Source organism: Carcharodon carcharias, chromosome 8 (genome assembly GCF_017639515.1).
Source record: "Carcharodon carcharias isolate sCarCar2 chromosome 8, sCarCar2.pri, whole genome shotgun sequence".
In the NCBI taxonomy this organism is placed as follows: Eukaryota; Metazoa; Chordata; class Chondrichthyes; order Lamniformes; family Lamnidae; genus Carcharodon; species Carcharodon carcharias.
Genome location: NC_054474.1, coordinates 82,684,656 through 82,700,709, shown reverse-complemented (window position 1 = coordinate 82,700,709; position 16,054 = coordinate 82,684,656). Strand labels below are relative to the sequence as shown.

Below are 16,054 nucleotides of genomic sequence, written 5' to 3'. Positions count from 1 at the left end.
GAGCAGGCTCGACAGGCTGAATGGCCTTCTCCTGTTCCTATGTTCCTATACAATGCGGCGAAGAGCAGTGGGAAGCCAACAAAGACCAACAGAGGACAACTAAAAAAGTAATAAGGAGGGAGAAGATTAAATGTGAGGGTAAACTAGCCAGTAATATAAAAGAAGATTGCAAGAGTTTTTTTTAGATATATAAAGGGTAAGAGAGAGGCAAAAGTGAACATTGAGCTGCTGGAAAATGACGCTGGAGAAGTAGTTGTGGGGAACAAAGAAATGGCGGAGGAACTGAATAGGTACTTTTTGTCAGTCTTCATGGTGGAAGACACGAGTAACATCCCCAAAGTTCAAGAGAGTCAGGGGGCAGAGGTGAGCATGGTGGCCATTTCAAAGGAGAAGGTGCTAGGAAAACTGAAAGGTCTGAAGGTGGATAATTCACCTGGACCAGATGGATTACACCCCAGAATTCTGAAGGAGATAGCTGAAGAGATAGTGGAGGCGTTAGTGGTGATCTTTCAGGAATCACTGGAGTCAGGGAGGGTCCCAGCGGACTGGAAAATCGCTAATGTAACCCCCCGTTTAAGAAGGGAGTGAGGCAAAAGACGGGAAATTATAGGCCGATTAGCCTGACCTCAGTCGTTGGTAAGATTTGAGAGTCCATTATTAAGGAAGAGATTTCAGAATACTTGGAAGCGCATGGTAAAATAGGGCAAAGTCAGCATGGTTTCATCAAGGAGAGATCATGCCTGACAAATTCTTTGAGGAGGTAACAAGCAGTTTAGATGAGGATAGCCAATGGATGTTATATAGTAGTAAGAAAAGAGGCATAGACTATTTTCTAAATGAGGAGAGAATTCAGATATCTGGAGTGCAAAGGCACTTGGGAGTCATAGTCCAGGATTCTCTTAAGGTTAACTTGCAGGTTGAGTTGGTAGTTAGGAAGGCAAACGCAATGTTGGCATTTATTTCGACAGGACTAGAATATAAAAGCAGGGATGTGCTGCTGAGGCTTTATAAGGCTCTGGTCAAACCACATTTAGAATATTGTGATAACTACTTGGAGTTCCAGAAGGCCTTTGACAAGGTGCTGCACAGGAGGCTGCTCGGTAAGATAAGAGCCCATGGTGTTAGAGGCAAGGTACTAGCACGGATAGAAGATTGGCTGTCTGGCAGGAGGCAGAGAATGGGGATAAGGGGGTCCTTCTCAGGATGGCGACCGGTGACTAGTGGAGTTCCGCAGGGATCATAACTTTTCACTTTATACATTAACGATCTAGATGAAGGAACTGAGGGCATTCTGGCTAAGTTTGCAGATGATACAAAGATAGGTGGAGGGACAGGTAGTATTGAGGAGGCGGGGAGGCTGCAGAAGGATTTAGACAGGTTAGGAGAATGGGCAAAGAAGTGGCAGATGGAATACAACATGGGAAAGCGTGAAGTCATGCACTTTAGTAGTAAGAAAAGAGGCATAGACTATTTTCTAAATGAGGAGAGAATTCAGATATCTGGAGTGCAAAGGCACTTGGGAGTCATAGTCCAGGATTCTCTTAAGGTTAACTTGCAGGTTGAGTTGGTAGTTAGGAAGGCAAACGCAATGTTGGCATTTATTTCGACAGGACTAGAATATAAAAGCAGGGATGTGCTGCTGAGGCTTTATAAGGCTCTGGTCAAACCACATTTAGAATATTGTGAGCAATTTTGGGCCCTGTATCTCAGGATGGATGTGCTGGCCCTGGAGAGGATCCAGAGGAGGTTCACGAGAACGATCCCAGGAATGAAAGGCTTAACATACGAGGAATGTTTGAGGACTCTGGGTCTATACTCGATGGAGCTTAGAAGGATGAGGGGGGATCTGATTGAAACTTACAGAATACTGAAAGGCCTGGATAGAATGGACGTGGATAAGATGTTTCCATTAGTAGAAGAGACTAGGACCCAAGGGCACAGCCTCAGAGTAAAGGGAAGACCTTTTAGAACAGAGATGAGGAGAAACTTCTTTAGCCAGAGAGTGGTGAATCTATGGAATTCATTGCCACAGAAGGCTGTGGAGGCCGGGTCATTGAGTGTATTTAAGACCGAGATAGATAGGTTCTTAATTGGTAAGGGGATCAAAGGTTAAGGGGAGAAGGCGGGAGAATGGGGTTGAAAAACTTATCAGCCATGATTGAATGGCAGAGCAGATTCGACGAGCCGAATGGCCTAATTTCTGCTCCTATGTCTTATGGTCTTAAGAATGCCACATGTAAAGGGAACCACAATTTATACTGCATGAGAAGAGAGTGCTGGTTGGCAAGTGGACCTTGGTAGAAGCATTGCCATGGAGAATGCACCAATGACTGACAGTTAACTGCCAAGCTTTGTTTAAATTCAAAGCAGGCAGGTTGACTCTGAATGCCTGGGGAATGAGCCAGAGAATGGCTGTCATCTATACAGTTCAATGCACTATAAGTTTGGCCTTATTGGCAACCTTGTAAGTAGGGCCCAAGACATTTGCTCATTGTGCCAGCTTGATACTGAAGCAGGGTCCATTAAAGCCATCCTGTGAGATAATGGCTATGCTGATCAGGTCGTTGCTCCATGCATATCACGCAAACTCATGAATGGGCCCAAAGCCACCACTTTCGGTCCTAAAATGTGCACAGTCTACCTCAGATTACCCTGGAAGCGTAAGGTATCTCAACAATTTGTGAGAATCAGTCTTTACAGTGCAGGAGGCGGCGATTCGGCCCATTGACGCTCTGAGAGAGCATTCTACCAAGCCCCGCCCCCTGCCTTATCTCTGTAACCTTGCACATTCTCTCTTTCAGGTAGCAATCCAATTCCCTTTTGAATACCTCGCTCAAACCTGCCTCTACCACTCTCTCAGGAAGTCCGTTACAGACTCCAACCACCCCCTGGGTGAAGAAAAATTTCCTCAGAACGCTTATACTCCTTTTGCCAATTATTTTGAATTTGTGCCCTCTAGTTCTTGTTGCTCTCGAGTGGGAACAATTTCTCATTATTTACCCTGTCTATACCCTTCAGGATCTTGAATACCTCAACCAAGTCTCCTGTTTGCCTTCTTTTCTCCAAGAAAAGCAGCCCCAACCTCTCCAAACTATGCTCATAGCTACTGTTCTTTACCCCTGGAATCATTCTTGTGAATCTCTTCATACTCTCTCCAATGCCTTCACATCCTTCCTAAAGTATGGTGCCCAGAACTGGATGCAGTACTCCAGATGAGGCCTAACGAGTGCCTTATACAAGTTAACATGACCTCTTTAATCTTGTACTCAATGCCCTTATTAATAAAGCCTAAGATACTATATGCTTTATTAACTGCTCTCTCAAAATGCCCTGCCATCTTGAATGACTTATGTATATACACCGAGGTTCCTCTCTTCCTGCACCTCCTTTAGAGTTCCTCCTTTTATTTTAAACTGTCTCTTCATATCCTTCCTGTCAAAATGAATCATTACATGCTTCACTGCTTTGAGCTCCATCTGCCACTTGTCTATCCAATCCACCAACATGTCTATGTCATTTTGAAGTTCAAGACTATGCTCATCACAGTTGACAATGTTTCCAATCTTCGTATCATCTGCAAATTTTGAAATCATGCCCTGAACACTACAGTCTAGGTCATTAAAATATATCAGGAAGAGCAAGGGTCCCAACACTGAACCTGGGGAACTCCACTACAAATCTTTCTCCAATCTGAAAAACAACCATTTAGAGAAGCAGACAGAGGTGCAAAGAGACAGAGACAGGCTAAGTGAATGAGCAACAAGATGGCAGGTGCACTATGATAAGGGAAAGCGTGAGGCTATTTATTTTGGTAGTAGGAATAGAAAAGCAGAATTTTTTTCCAAAGGCACAAAACTTCTAAATGTTGATGTTCAGAGGGACTTGGATGCGCTTGTACAAGGAACAGAGTTAGCATACAGGAACAGCATGCAATTAAGGAGGCAAATAGCATGTTGGCCCTCGGTGCAAGGGATTAGAGTACAAGGCGTGTTTCGGTATGTCAGCAGAAATGCGTCCAAATGCTTTAAATGGAAGAATGTCCTTATGTAAATCTTAAAGCATGTTTCACGGCTTGAACAAATCTCTATGCTAATCCATTGGTGGATGGATGGTTTGGTGCTGAGGTAATGGGATGAATTCAGTTACTTCTCAAAAGATTCTCAAACTCCTGCAAGACAAACTGAGGTTCATTTTCAGTCACAAGTTGTTTTGGGAACCCTTAACGACTGAATGCTTCTCCTAGCCTTTGAATTGTGCTCTCAGCAGTAGAAGACAACATCGCTGAAAATTTTGGCCATTTGGAATGAGCACTCACAACCGCTATGAGCATTGTTCCTTCAAATGGACCAGCAAAATCAACATGGATGTGTTGCCAAGGTTTTTCTGGGCAATCCCATGGATGGAGGCATGCTAATTGAGGCATGTTTCTCACACTCTGACATGAAGAACAAGATCTTGCCTTGGCTTCAATGTCTTGGTCTAGGCCAGGTCACCAAAAGGAGCTTCTTGTAATCTCGACCATGTGAACTATTCCAAAGTGTTCAGAATGCAGTTAGTCCGACACTGGTTCCTCAATGTTAGTGAAACAACAACTAGCATGCCCCAAAGCAAACAACCTGAGGTGGCTGATAACTCCATCCTCCTGGAAACGCAAAGATGAAGGTCAGATGAGACTTGGAAGTTGGGGAAGAGTTGCCATGCATCACAAGGTCTATGACTTTGGACAATGTTGGGTCCACTCGAGTGGGCTTCTTGATTTGGACTGAAGTGATGGGTGTGTTCTCCATGTGTGCAAAGTAAAAGATGTCTTTCTGAGCAGTGTCCACATGGCTGACTGGTTAGGGGCAGCCTCAAAAGACCATCAGCATTGCCATGCAAAGTAGATTTTCGATATTTGATGTCATGTGTGAGCACTCAAAAATCAATGCCCAAAGCTGCATTCTGCTTGCAGCTAAAGAAGGGATACCTGTGTGTGGACCGAATATTGAGGTGAGTGGTCGATGATCAGTCAGCAGCGTGAATTTCCATCCAAACAGGTACTCGTGAAATTTCTGGATTCCGAAAATGATTCCCAGTGCTTTGCATTCGATTTGAGCGTATTGGCTCTCTGCTTTGCTTAAAGTCCATGAAGCAAATGCAATGGGCCTCTCCACACCTGAGGACATTGTGTGTGAAACAATGGCCCCGACTCCATAAGGCAATGCATCACATGCAAGTTGTGGAGGTAAGGAGGGGTCAAAGTGTGTCAGTACCTCGAAATCTGTCAGCACTGCTTTAGCCTTCTTGAACGCAGCATCACAGACGTCTGTTCATTTCCAGGCTTTGTTCTGAGAGAAGCTCATGCAGGGGTTTCAGCAGGGTTGCCAGCTGTGGAATAAATCTCCTTAATAATTCAACAGCCCAAAGAAAGAACAAAGCTGGCTGATATTCTGAGGAACTGGATCATCCAAGGTGCTTTGTGAAGACCAGCAGCATCAATGATGTGCCCCAAATACTCCACAGAGGGTTGAAAAAACTCGCACTTGTCTTTGCGAACCCGTAGGCCATACTCCTTTGTAGAGTGGCATCCAAGTTCTTGAGATGATCCTCATCAGTCTTGCCCGTTACCAAGACGTCATCAAGGCAACACTCAACTCCAGGCAAGCCACTCAGGATTTGCTCCATGGCCCAAATGATGTTATTCCAAAAGGCAAACAGCAATATCTGTACAGTCCTTTGTGTGTTGTGATGGTCAGATATTCTTATGACTTCTCATCAACGTGCATTTGTAAGTAGGCCTGGAATAAATCTATTATGCTGAATTTCTGCCCACCAGCCAGGCCAGCACAAAGGTCTTCAATATGGGGAAGTGGATATTGTTCAGCAGGGTTAACAGTAACCTTGAAATCTCCATGGATGCGTATGGAGCCGTCTTTATTGAGCATTGGAATGTTGCCCATTTGTTATGGAAGACTCCTACCTTGACCAGACACTCCAGGCCAGCTTCAACTTTTGGTCATATGGCATATGGCTTGATTCAGGCCATCAGAAATTTTGGTTGAGAGTCAGCTTTGATATTCAGTTTTACCGTGATTCCCTTTGTGCTTCTCAAATCTCCTTCAAAAGCAACAGCGTGCTTTTTTATAACAGCTGTCAGACCAGTTTCGTCTTTTTCCAATGCTGTGTACTTCTGCCCAGTTTAACCAGATCTTCTCAAGCCATGACCGTCCAACTAAAGGTGGGTAGTTGCCTTTCACCACAAACAGTGGTAGCTTGGTAGTCTGTCCATTTAATTCTATTTTAACTTCCATTCTGTCCATTATAGGTACAGATTCCCCTGTATGTTTTCGGCAGGATTTTTGCAGGTGTCAAGGGAAGATGTTTAAATTTCTCCTCATAAACAGCATCTGGGACCAGGGAAACTGCTACCTCTGTATCTAGTTCCATACGTATTGGTTGGCCTTCCAGCAGCGGTGTTACTCAGTAGCCCTGTGAACAACCTGTCACTGACAAGATGTGGAGGGGCCCTTCTTCTTCGGACTCGGTGTCACTCTGGTCCTCCTGTCCCTGCTGTACGACATGCAGATTTTTTTTCTTGTTACGCCAGATGGCAGATTTCTTTTTCTCTGGTTTGCTTTTCTGATTCGCTGCTACTTTTTTGTTTTTACAGGCAGGCTCAATATGCCCCTTCTTGCCACACTGACGGGCATTCAAGGTCTTTGCATCAATATTCAGATGGATGGTGACCAGGCTTTCTATAACGGTAACATTCTCAGCTGCTTGCTATTTTGTGTGTATGCTCAGCCGTCACGTTATGCACTTGAGTTGATGGACTCAGCTGCAGTGCTTCTTTTGCGGCCAGCTCCATAGAGACTGTAATCTCTATGACTTTCTGCAAAGTGGGAGTTAGCCTCTGTCAGGTGTTGTTTCTGGATTGCTTCAGTACGAAGGCCACAGACCAAACTGTCAAGGAGGGTATCGTTCAATACTTCTTGAATTCACAATGTTTAGTGAGCTTTTCAAGTACTGCACAATTGTTTCCCCCTCTTCTTGGTTTCTTTTGTAAAACCTAAATCTTTCTGCTCTGACAAGTGGCTTCGGGGAAAAACGCATCTCCAGGACTTTTACAATATCCTCATATGATTTTGTGCCAAGTTTGTCAGGCTGCACAAGCTTCTTAATAAGGCAAAGGTTTTAGCGCCCATCACAGTTAAAGTTGCCACTTTTCTATCATTTTCAATTCCATTTGCAAAGACAAAAAAACTTAGGGTTCAGTGTAGGAACTCCACTGTTCAACAGTCTCATCAAAATATCCCATAGGTCTGGTAAGGGTAGTCATTTTCCACCTTTTTATTTTCTCATCTTCATCAGTTACTTTTTGTTTACTGTCATTTCCATTGTTTTACTAGTAATTTCTTTCTACTAGCACTTTCACTTCAGTTTCGCTTTTCAAGTGGCATTACCACAAAGGTCCTTCGTCCTCATTGCCAATTTGTTATGAACTAATACAGGTACTGCTAATAACTTTTCAAAGATTAATCAATACACGTAGGCACGGAGGTGATTGAACATTGCAGCTCATTTTACTTTACATCTGCAACCGAACTAACAAACTGCGATCCCATACTGCACTGGCTTGCAAAGTACGTCAAGCAAAACAAGACATACATTACATAACAATTAGGGTCATGGGTTCCTCCTCTTCTGAGGCAGCAGGGCCAAGTGTGAAGTGGAGACTCTGGTGGGACAATCATTGGATCAGCTCAGAGCTCCCTGATACACTTGCGCAATGTTATATTTTTATGCGATGGTTTGAAGGGTGTGCCTAAGGAAATGAGCTCTGAGACACCAGCATTGCCTCCGTCAGAGTCTGTAAAATGATTGCGAAGAAAACCATTGCTCCCTACCCACACAACTGCGCACCCCTTCCCCGCCAGCACTCACAACTGCCCCCACTTCCCCGCCAGCACTCATAACTGTCCCCCTCCCCGCCAGCAGTCAATTACTCCACCAACCTCTCCCCCGCTCTCATACAGCCCAATCAAAATTTTTCAGTATCACAATTGGCCCTCACTATTTTTCTAGTGAATACCACTGGTTTAAGGGGTGGTTAGTCAAACAAATGAAGCAGAAGGGAATAGAGGATCATGCTGATAGAGTTAAATAGGGAAAGTCAAGAGGCAGCTTGAATGGAATATAAATCCCACTACAGACTGGTTGGGCACAGTGGCCTGTTTCTGTGCAGTATTTCCTATGTAGTTCTACATAGTTACTGTGAATTGTTGGAGTTCAAATGAGTAACAGGTAAAATAGGTTGGTGATGAGGATTGGGTTTTAAGCAAATGACTGAAGATCAGTTATTTGTGTGATTATAGAGGGACAGAGAGAAAACAATTATTTTGGGGCTGATTAGAAGACAAACCAGTCAACAATGATAACTCTGTCCTATTAGACACCAGTTGACGAATTTTAGGAATCTCCCTAGATTGTAGCCACACAAGGTTCCTGTTAATCAGTTTTTATTTTAAACTGTAAACTGATGAGAAAGGGCAAAGTCTTTAGTAGTTTCTGAATAGGAAGTTAAACTGGAAAATTACAGATAAATAGCCTGGTGTTGCATCATAGTTCGTTAAGGTATCTTACAGAACTCTTATCTTCATGGTTTCACAGTGGCACATAATAAGCAGACTTTGAACCATGATCCAAAAGTTGCACCTTTTCAGGAATATGTCACTGCAGAGTTGTGTAACTCAATGATTAACAATTACCCTACTTGCATGTTTAAACCAGGAAACCAGATATATTCTTCTCTTTAGCTCTAAAGAAGAGTCATACGGACTCAAAATGTTAACTCTATCTTTCTCTCCAAAGATGCTATTAGACCTGCTGATGTTTTCCAGCATTTTCTGTTCTTGAACCAGATATATGCTATGTATGCACATTCTCTCTGTTAATGTGGAATACAAACATGAACCAGAGGTTTTCTGGATTAATTCAACAAATAAATTTACAATCAATGGCAATACTATAATGAAGAATGTGGTAAGTACTATTGAGGAAAAATTCTGCATGTTGCAGGGGTTCCCAAACTGTGGATTGTGATCCCTAGTGGGGCCGCGAGATGAAATTTTGGGGTTCCAAGCTCTGAGGCAGCAATAGTGGCTATGGAGTTGAACTGAGTTTTGATAGCTACAAGGCCACTTCAAACGTTCCTTTTTTTTTTCTGTTCATGGGTGTAGCTAAATTGCCTGTTCTCTGAAACCCAATTACTGCTACAGCCACAGCCTGTAATAAAGATAGGTGTTCGCTGTTTTTAAGGCAAACCCAGCAGCTTTAACTTGCACTCAACAACTCCCTCTCCCCTAACCCTCCCCCCACCACCCTAACTTAACAACTCCCCACTCAATTTTCACTTTTCACTCTGGGGTCACAGAAAGTCTGAGACATTAAAATAGGGTCACATTAGGAAAAAGTTTGGAAAGCACTGGTTTATTGGAAAACTCTTCCTGGCTTCTCATTCACTTTAATAGTACATAAATCACAATTTAGTTCCAATCTGGCCCATATTATGAAGTACTGTTATGACCAAATTTCAGAACTCAATGAACTGCTGGATGTTAAAACTCTATTCAGGGAAATTTCAATTTATCTGCAAGAGCAATTAATAACTTGTGCTATCAGATTAGCATACGGTATTACATTTCAGTACTTTAGGTATGGGAAAATAGGTAGGGCTTAATGTTATCAGACCACAGAAGTACAAATACTTTCCAACAACATTCAGCTAATCAAAGTATCCATGGAAGCCAAGATAATTTTGGCTGCATATTTCAAATCCATTTGTAGGTACATTTCCAGTGCTATTAGTTCATTTAGGAAATGGGAATTTGTCCATTTCCATAAATGCAATCAGTAGCAACTTCAGTAGCAATCAGTAGCACTGATCAATGCCTGAACTATATTTGAAAATATCATGAACAAATCCACGTATTTGTAACAATGTAATACAATTCCCCCACTAACTGAACCTTTATATATGTAGCTCTGAGGCTGAATGATTAAATAAGTATATTCTACCGAATTGCCATCTAACCGTATATATGATGAAGAAAGATATATGCACAGTCAATCCTTGCTGTCATATTTTCTGCTTCAGTACTCAAGAGATTTGACTTGCAATAAGGAGTCTAGAAGTAAACCAGTCATAAACCACCCATTTAATGTGACATTGTGAAGCTGGGCAGGGGAAATTGATGACTCAGCCAATTAGAAACATTCAAGTCCTCATCTATATTTGAATTTGCTTCTTAAATTTTGAAAGGAAGAAGTACATTATCACCCAACAGAAACTGGAATAGGTGTATCGCAGTTCCGAAGCTGGTGTGTTTGAAGGACTTACCCTCTTCTCTTATATCCTAACGATGCTAGAAGGGTGAAAACCCTCTTCATCTTCCTGTGATCTGCGCACACCCAATGGTACCTGTGTTCCCTCTTAAGGGCCCACCTAAACTGATGGAGTGGCCAAGACTGGCTCCCTGGTGTGCTGTCACCCCCATGGACCTGGTCTGCCCCTAAACCAGCTTCGGCCCTCACCAAAATCTTAAGCTGGTTCTCAACAAGTTCTTTAGCTATTTAATTTGACCTCATTGCAGAATCGGGTGGGTTGACAGGGTCCACCTTCCTCCAATCTGATCAAACTTGTCAGCAACAGAAACAGTGACAGGAAATCAGCATGCTAGCCAAAGGGACTATTCTGAGCGCCTGTCAACTTAGTCTTTGCCCCCGGTGAAACCTAAAAATCCCGCTACCTTAAGTTTAATTCCACAGCCTTGTTTAGAGGTGACAATCTTAAAAAGATATGGTTTCAGGAGGGTTTAATCACAAATCCGACATTAAAAAGTAGAATTTGAAATAACTCAACCTATTTTTATGTGGCAGTATTTCAAATGAAAAGTGATTTATAAACAAATGGGCATTTTGCCAACCAAATTGCAATTGGCAAAACACCATTGCACTATTTATGCTTAACTGTGGCAGATTGTATAATATCAGCAGCTTTCACTTCATAATAGTTGCATGAAAATTGAAGCAAGCATGTCGAAGAGGAATAACTGCATGATAATTGAAGGAAGCATACTGAAGAGTATTCTGGCCTAGTTAAATTTGTCAGGTTGTACTAATAATTTAATAAATAATTCGGAAGTTGTGCAACTTCCCTTCGCTACACAATTTCTAAATAAATCTGCACAGCTCTTGTACTTAAAGAAGTGTACATATCAATTAAATAAACAGCTGCCTCCTGTTGAGCGTGCAATGTGTTTTTAAAACTGCAGGCAATTTCTGACATTATAACCATATCATTATGTAAATAATGGGTCACTACTGGCGAAACAACTAAGTCAATTTATGAAAAAAGGGCAAATCTGAAGAATCAGAAATTTAAAGCAGTATTTAAAATAATATAATAGACTTGGAAAGGTCAACACACTATTTATTCAGGAAAAGCATCAGAAGGAACAGCTGATAAGTATTTATCTTTCAGCAGGTACGATATTGTAAATTAAAAGGCTGTCTAACGCTGCAGTTCTAACTTAATTAGCTTTTCCTAAGTTAATAAACAATTATATTATAAATCATTTGCCAGAGGCAATTGTCACCGAATTTGTTAAGCAGGCAAGGCAGAGTGTCTGTAAGTTTGTATATTGCATTTTTATTGTTTCTATACTACAACACAGAAATGCATTTTCTCACTTCCCATTTTATCCTCAAATTGACAAACACCACTTCTCACTTTTCCAATTCAGGGACACGGGGAATTGGAATCTATCCCGACAGATACACACACACACACACGGCAATTTACCATAGCCAATCCACCTAACCAGCACATCTTTGGATGGTGGGAGGAAACCAGAGCACCCAGCAGAAACTCCACACAGACCCCAGAGGTCAGAATCGAACCCGGATCCCTGGAGCTGAGGCAGCAGCGCTAACCATTGTGCCACCAAATTGACAAAATATATTATAAATTGTACACATTAGCATAAAACACAAAATTATTTTGGCAACTTAAAAAAAAATTGGCACATTCAAAAATCTGGGATGCCTTCAAATTCTCTGGATTATATCGCCAAGGGTATGTGTATGATGAAGGGGTGGGGCAGGGATAGATCCTTGTGGGATGTCAGAGGAAGTAGTGAGAGGCTGCGAAGAGAAGCCATTGCTGGAAATGCTCTCACTACAGTTAAACATCAAGAGCAGAATTAAATGAGAGCAGTGCCACTCTGCTGAACAATGGAAGAAAGATGTCAGGGGACGGTTGTATGGTCAACCATCAAATGTTGAGAAACAAGAGGAGAGATAGTGTATCACACTAAGAGTCACAAAGCATGGCATTTGTGACTTTGATTAAAGAAGTCACAGTGCTGCATCAGGGATGGGAAACCAATTGACAAAATTCAAACATTGCATTGCAGGGAAGATGGGTTTGGATTTGGAAGGCAACATGTTTAATTACTCTGATGAGGAAAGGGAGGTTAAGGATAGGGTGGCAGTTTGCAAGGATAGAGTTTATTTTTAAAAAAGGCAGGAATGATACCAATGATGGGAAGAGTACCTGAGGGGGGAAAACTATTTACAATATCAGCCAGCTTACAGGAATGGGATCGTGAAGGCAAAAAGTGGGTTTCTTGGAGAAGGTGAGCTCAAAGGGGCTGATCGAGGATACTCGAAAAACTGGAGAAAGGTGTGGATTCAGGGCCAGAGAATCTTGGGGTTAATGCTGTTCATGGTGGGATTGACCCAGGGAATATATTGGGATGACAACAGGAACATGCTTCTTCTCTTACCTTAGTGAGGAGCAAGTTTAAAATTTATTTCATTATGTATTGCATTATGAAGCAACTTAGGGCCAACTTTGAGGGACAACCGTAGGAAGAAATATATAAGAGTGACAAGCAACAATTGTTTTAGTTTCTGAATATTAAACAGTTTTATAACAAATAGGGAGGATGGTAAGAAAAATCAATGTGTACTAACACTCCTGTTCCCTAAAGGATCAGAGTCCAATGAATATCTGTAAATATTTCTTTTTGCTATTTTCAAAATACAATTTAGATTGCTTTATTTTAGTTTTTCTTCTGTTTTACCATCAGAGGCAAAAAACAGTTAGGTGTTTGACGTGTGCAAATACATAATCATGATGGGAATTTTCCCATAATCCCTGGACAAGTTTTGCAATTACAGTACACATATTCACATAGGTGGTCGACACCAAATAAACAAACCTAAAAAGGAAATACATTTAATTGTCACACTCCAAATAAATCATATAACTTGGGACAAAGAACAGTGGACAAATGGCATATGTATAAGAATTAGGAATCACAAAATGTGCAAATGCAATGTTGAGAATAAGAAAAAGGGAAAGTGAATGTTTAGATGGTTAACTTTGTACCAGAAATCAGTGTTAACAGTTACATGCTTAAGGATCTAATATTTGTTACATATGGGTTTGTTTTTCTCCTTTGTTCCAAAAGCAACATTGTTACCCCCAGTGTTTATCTCAAACTAAATGTACTTTGCACAGATCACTAAACACAAGATTACAGTAGCTAACTGTTGATAACAAATAACAAGAAAATCAAATGCCTCAAGCAAATGCTTTCCAGTATTCAATTAGTTATATTAATAAAATCCCTACTGTGTTGTGAATTGAAGCTAAAGGATTCAATTGCTTATTATTTTAAAATAATAAACATTTCTGAAAATGCTCAGCAAAAATCATTAATGAAGGATTCTAAGATTTACAGTATGGACTTTTTGGTGCCTGCTCTCTAGTAGAACTAAGTAAGGCCTATGGAAAGTCAGGGCAATACTTGCCCAGGAACTATGAGATGGATAAACAAATAGATTTTATGACTTGCGTGATTTACTGCTGTGTGCACTTTTGTTACTTAAAACTGAATCAATTTAGTTTGCTGATGTATAATCTGCCTTATTTACATCACACATCAGATTCCATAGCACTTGAACAAGCAAGTGTTCCAGTGCTATGGTGCTACCTCAAAGTTGCAGTTCAGACCCAACTGGTAGATTTTCACTGGTGAAGATCTGAACAAGCTGAAGAACTTAACACAGCATTAAACAGTAGCAGGCAGGATGCTGTCCTCAGTAAAACTTTACACATTTGAGATACACAGTGTGCAATAGAACATCAACCAAGAGTTAATGGGGATAGATACTAGGGAAGTTGGTTCAGTGTGTTTGAAGTTGGGATGATTTGTTCTTTTCCACTTTTCTTACAACGCAATAATGACCTACATTCATATATTGCACTTTACACAGTAAAACGTCTCAAGGCACACGAGATATCAGCAAAACCATTTTTAGTACAAAGTCACAGGCACACGAGATATCAGCAAAACCATTTTTAGTACAAAGTCACAGGAGGAGATATCAGGAGATATAATACGATATAAAGGGTAGGCTTAAAATCTAAAAAGAGCAGAGGTAAAGAGGCATAGGGATGGAATTCCAGAGCATTAGGACCAAGGCAGTTGGAAGCATGGCTGCCAATGCTGAAGTGAGTAAAATCAAGAATGTACAAGTGGCCAAAGTTGGAGGAATGCAGACATTTCAAAGATTTGTAGGGCTAGAGGAAGCTACATAGATAAGGAAGAATGAAGCCAAGAAGGAATTTGAAACGAGGATGAGGATTTTAAAATTAGGTATCGTCAGCAACATTCCCTCAACTGTGCAGTCACATAGCTATCCAGAATGTACATGCGAAGAGGAAAAAAGGCCATGCACAAGCAGGGTCCCCTTTAAGATACAAGCATACATGGTGGTGCAGCAATCTTAAAGAAATTGTGCTGTGCAACAAATTAGCAAAAAGAAATTGGAAGGAACACTGTTTGTTGGATGGGAAACCAGTGAAGGTCAGTAAGCAGGGGTGGTCAATAAATGGTATTTGGAATGAGTTAAGATACAGGCAGCAGAGCTTGGATGAGCATATATCTATGTAGTGTGGAGGGTTGGAGGTTGGCCAGGAGTGCACTGGAATCGTCAAGACTAGAGGTAACAAAGGCACGGATGAGGGTTTCAGCAAAAGAAGAGCCGATGCAGGGTTGGAGTCAAGAGATGCTGCGAAGGTTAAAGTAGGCAGTCTTGGTCATGGTGCAGATATGTTGTCTGAAACTCATCTGGGGGTCAAACACAACACCAAAGCTGTGAATGGCCTTGCTCAGCTGAGGACAATTGCCATGAATGGAAATGGTGGACAGGAAATACGGCACAGAAATACTGAAAGTCATATATCCAACAGAAAAAAATTGCTAGAATAGTGGGTTCAGGCTATATTCTCTACAATCCTGCTGTTGTTAAAACTAAATCATGTCCTACATAGCATTACTCTGAAGCTGATATTAACCATTTTATCCTTATTCTGAATGACTCTAATCTATATGGTGAGGATCAGATATTTTCAAATTATCTTTGAAAAAGGAAACCAAAAAGTAGTAAGGGAAAGAGGAGGAAGGAGGTGCTCATGGCATCTCAAAGTTCTTCAAAACCAATTAATTGCTTTTGAAGTGGTCACTTCTTATGTAGGCAAATGTATCAGATAATTTACATACAGCAAGGTTCAACAAACACTGAATGAATGATCTGGTTTTGGTGGTAATGCTTGATGGAAGAATGTTGGTCAGAACACTGAGAAACCTCAATTACAAAATACTGCTTGTGATCTCTTACATCCATCCAAACAAGTAGATAAGAATCTGATGCTGACAGACCTGCTGAGTTTTTCCAGGTAATTCTGTTTTTGTTTTAGATAAGAATCTGAGTTGAATGTCTGATCAGAATAATGGCATCTCTTAAGCAGCAGTCTCACGTGCAACACTGAAGTGTCAATCTAGATTGTTTACAGAAAATCAGACACAAACAAATCTTAGCCAGGTGGGGCACAACTTAAATCCATTTATTGTATTATGCATGAAGCAGATGGTAATACAAGCTAAATCAGAAAGTAAAGAGCAGCATTTAACAACTGACCACAATTTCATATCCATCAGCT

The 16,054-nt window shown here is 41.2% G+C and overlaps 1 protein-coding gene across 4 annotated transcripts in view; it reads right to left on the bottom strand.

Annotated features, from left to right (window-relative positions):
- LOC121281560 (sideroflexin-1) overlaps nucleotides 1–16,054 on the bottom strand; it is a 75,454-nt gene that overhangs the window by 39,476 nt on the left and 19,924 nt on the right. The window contains exon 1 of one of the 4 annotated variants that reach the window (XM_041194529.1): nucleotides 15,774–15,875. The exons of the other annotated variants lie outside the window; for them this stretch is intronic. The gene's annotated coding sequence lies outside the window, so the exon portion shown is untranslated. Of the gene's footprint in view, nucleotides 1–15,773; nucleotides 15,876–16,054 lie in introns of those variants that run through there. 4 annotated transcript variants of the gene reach the window in all.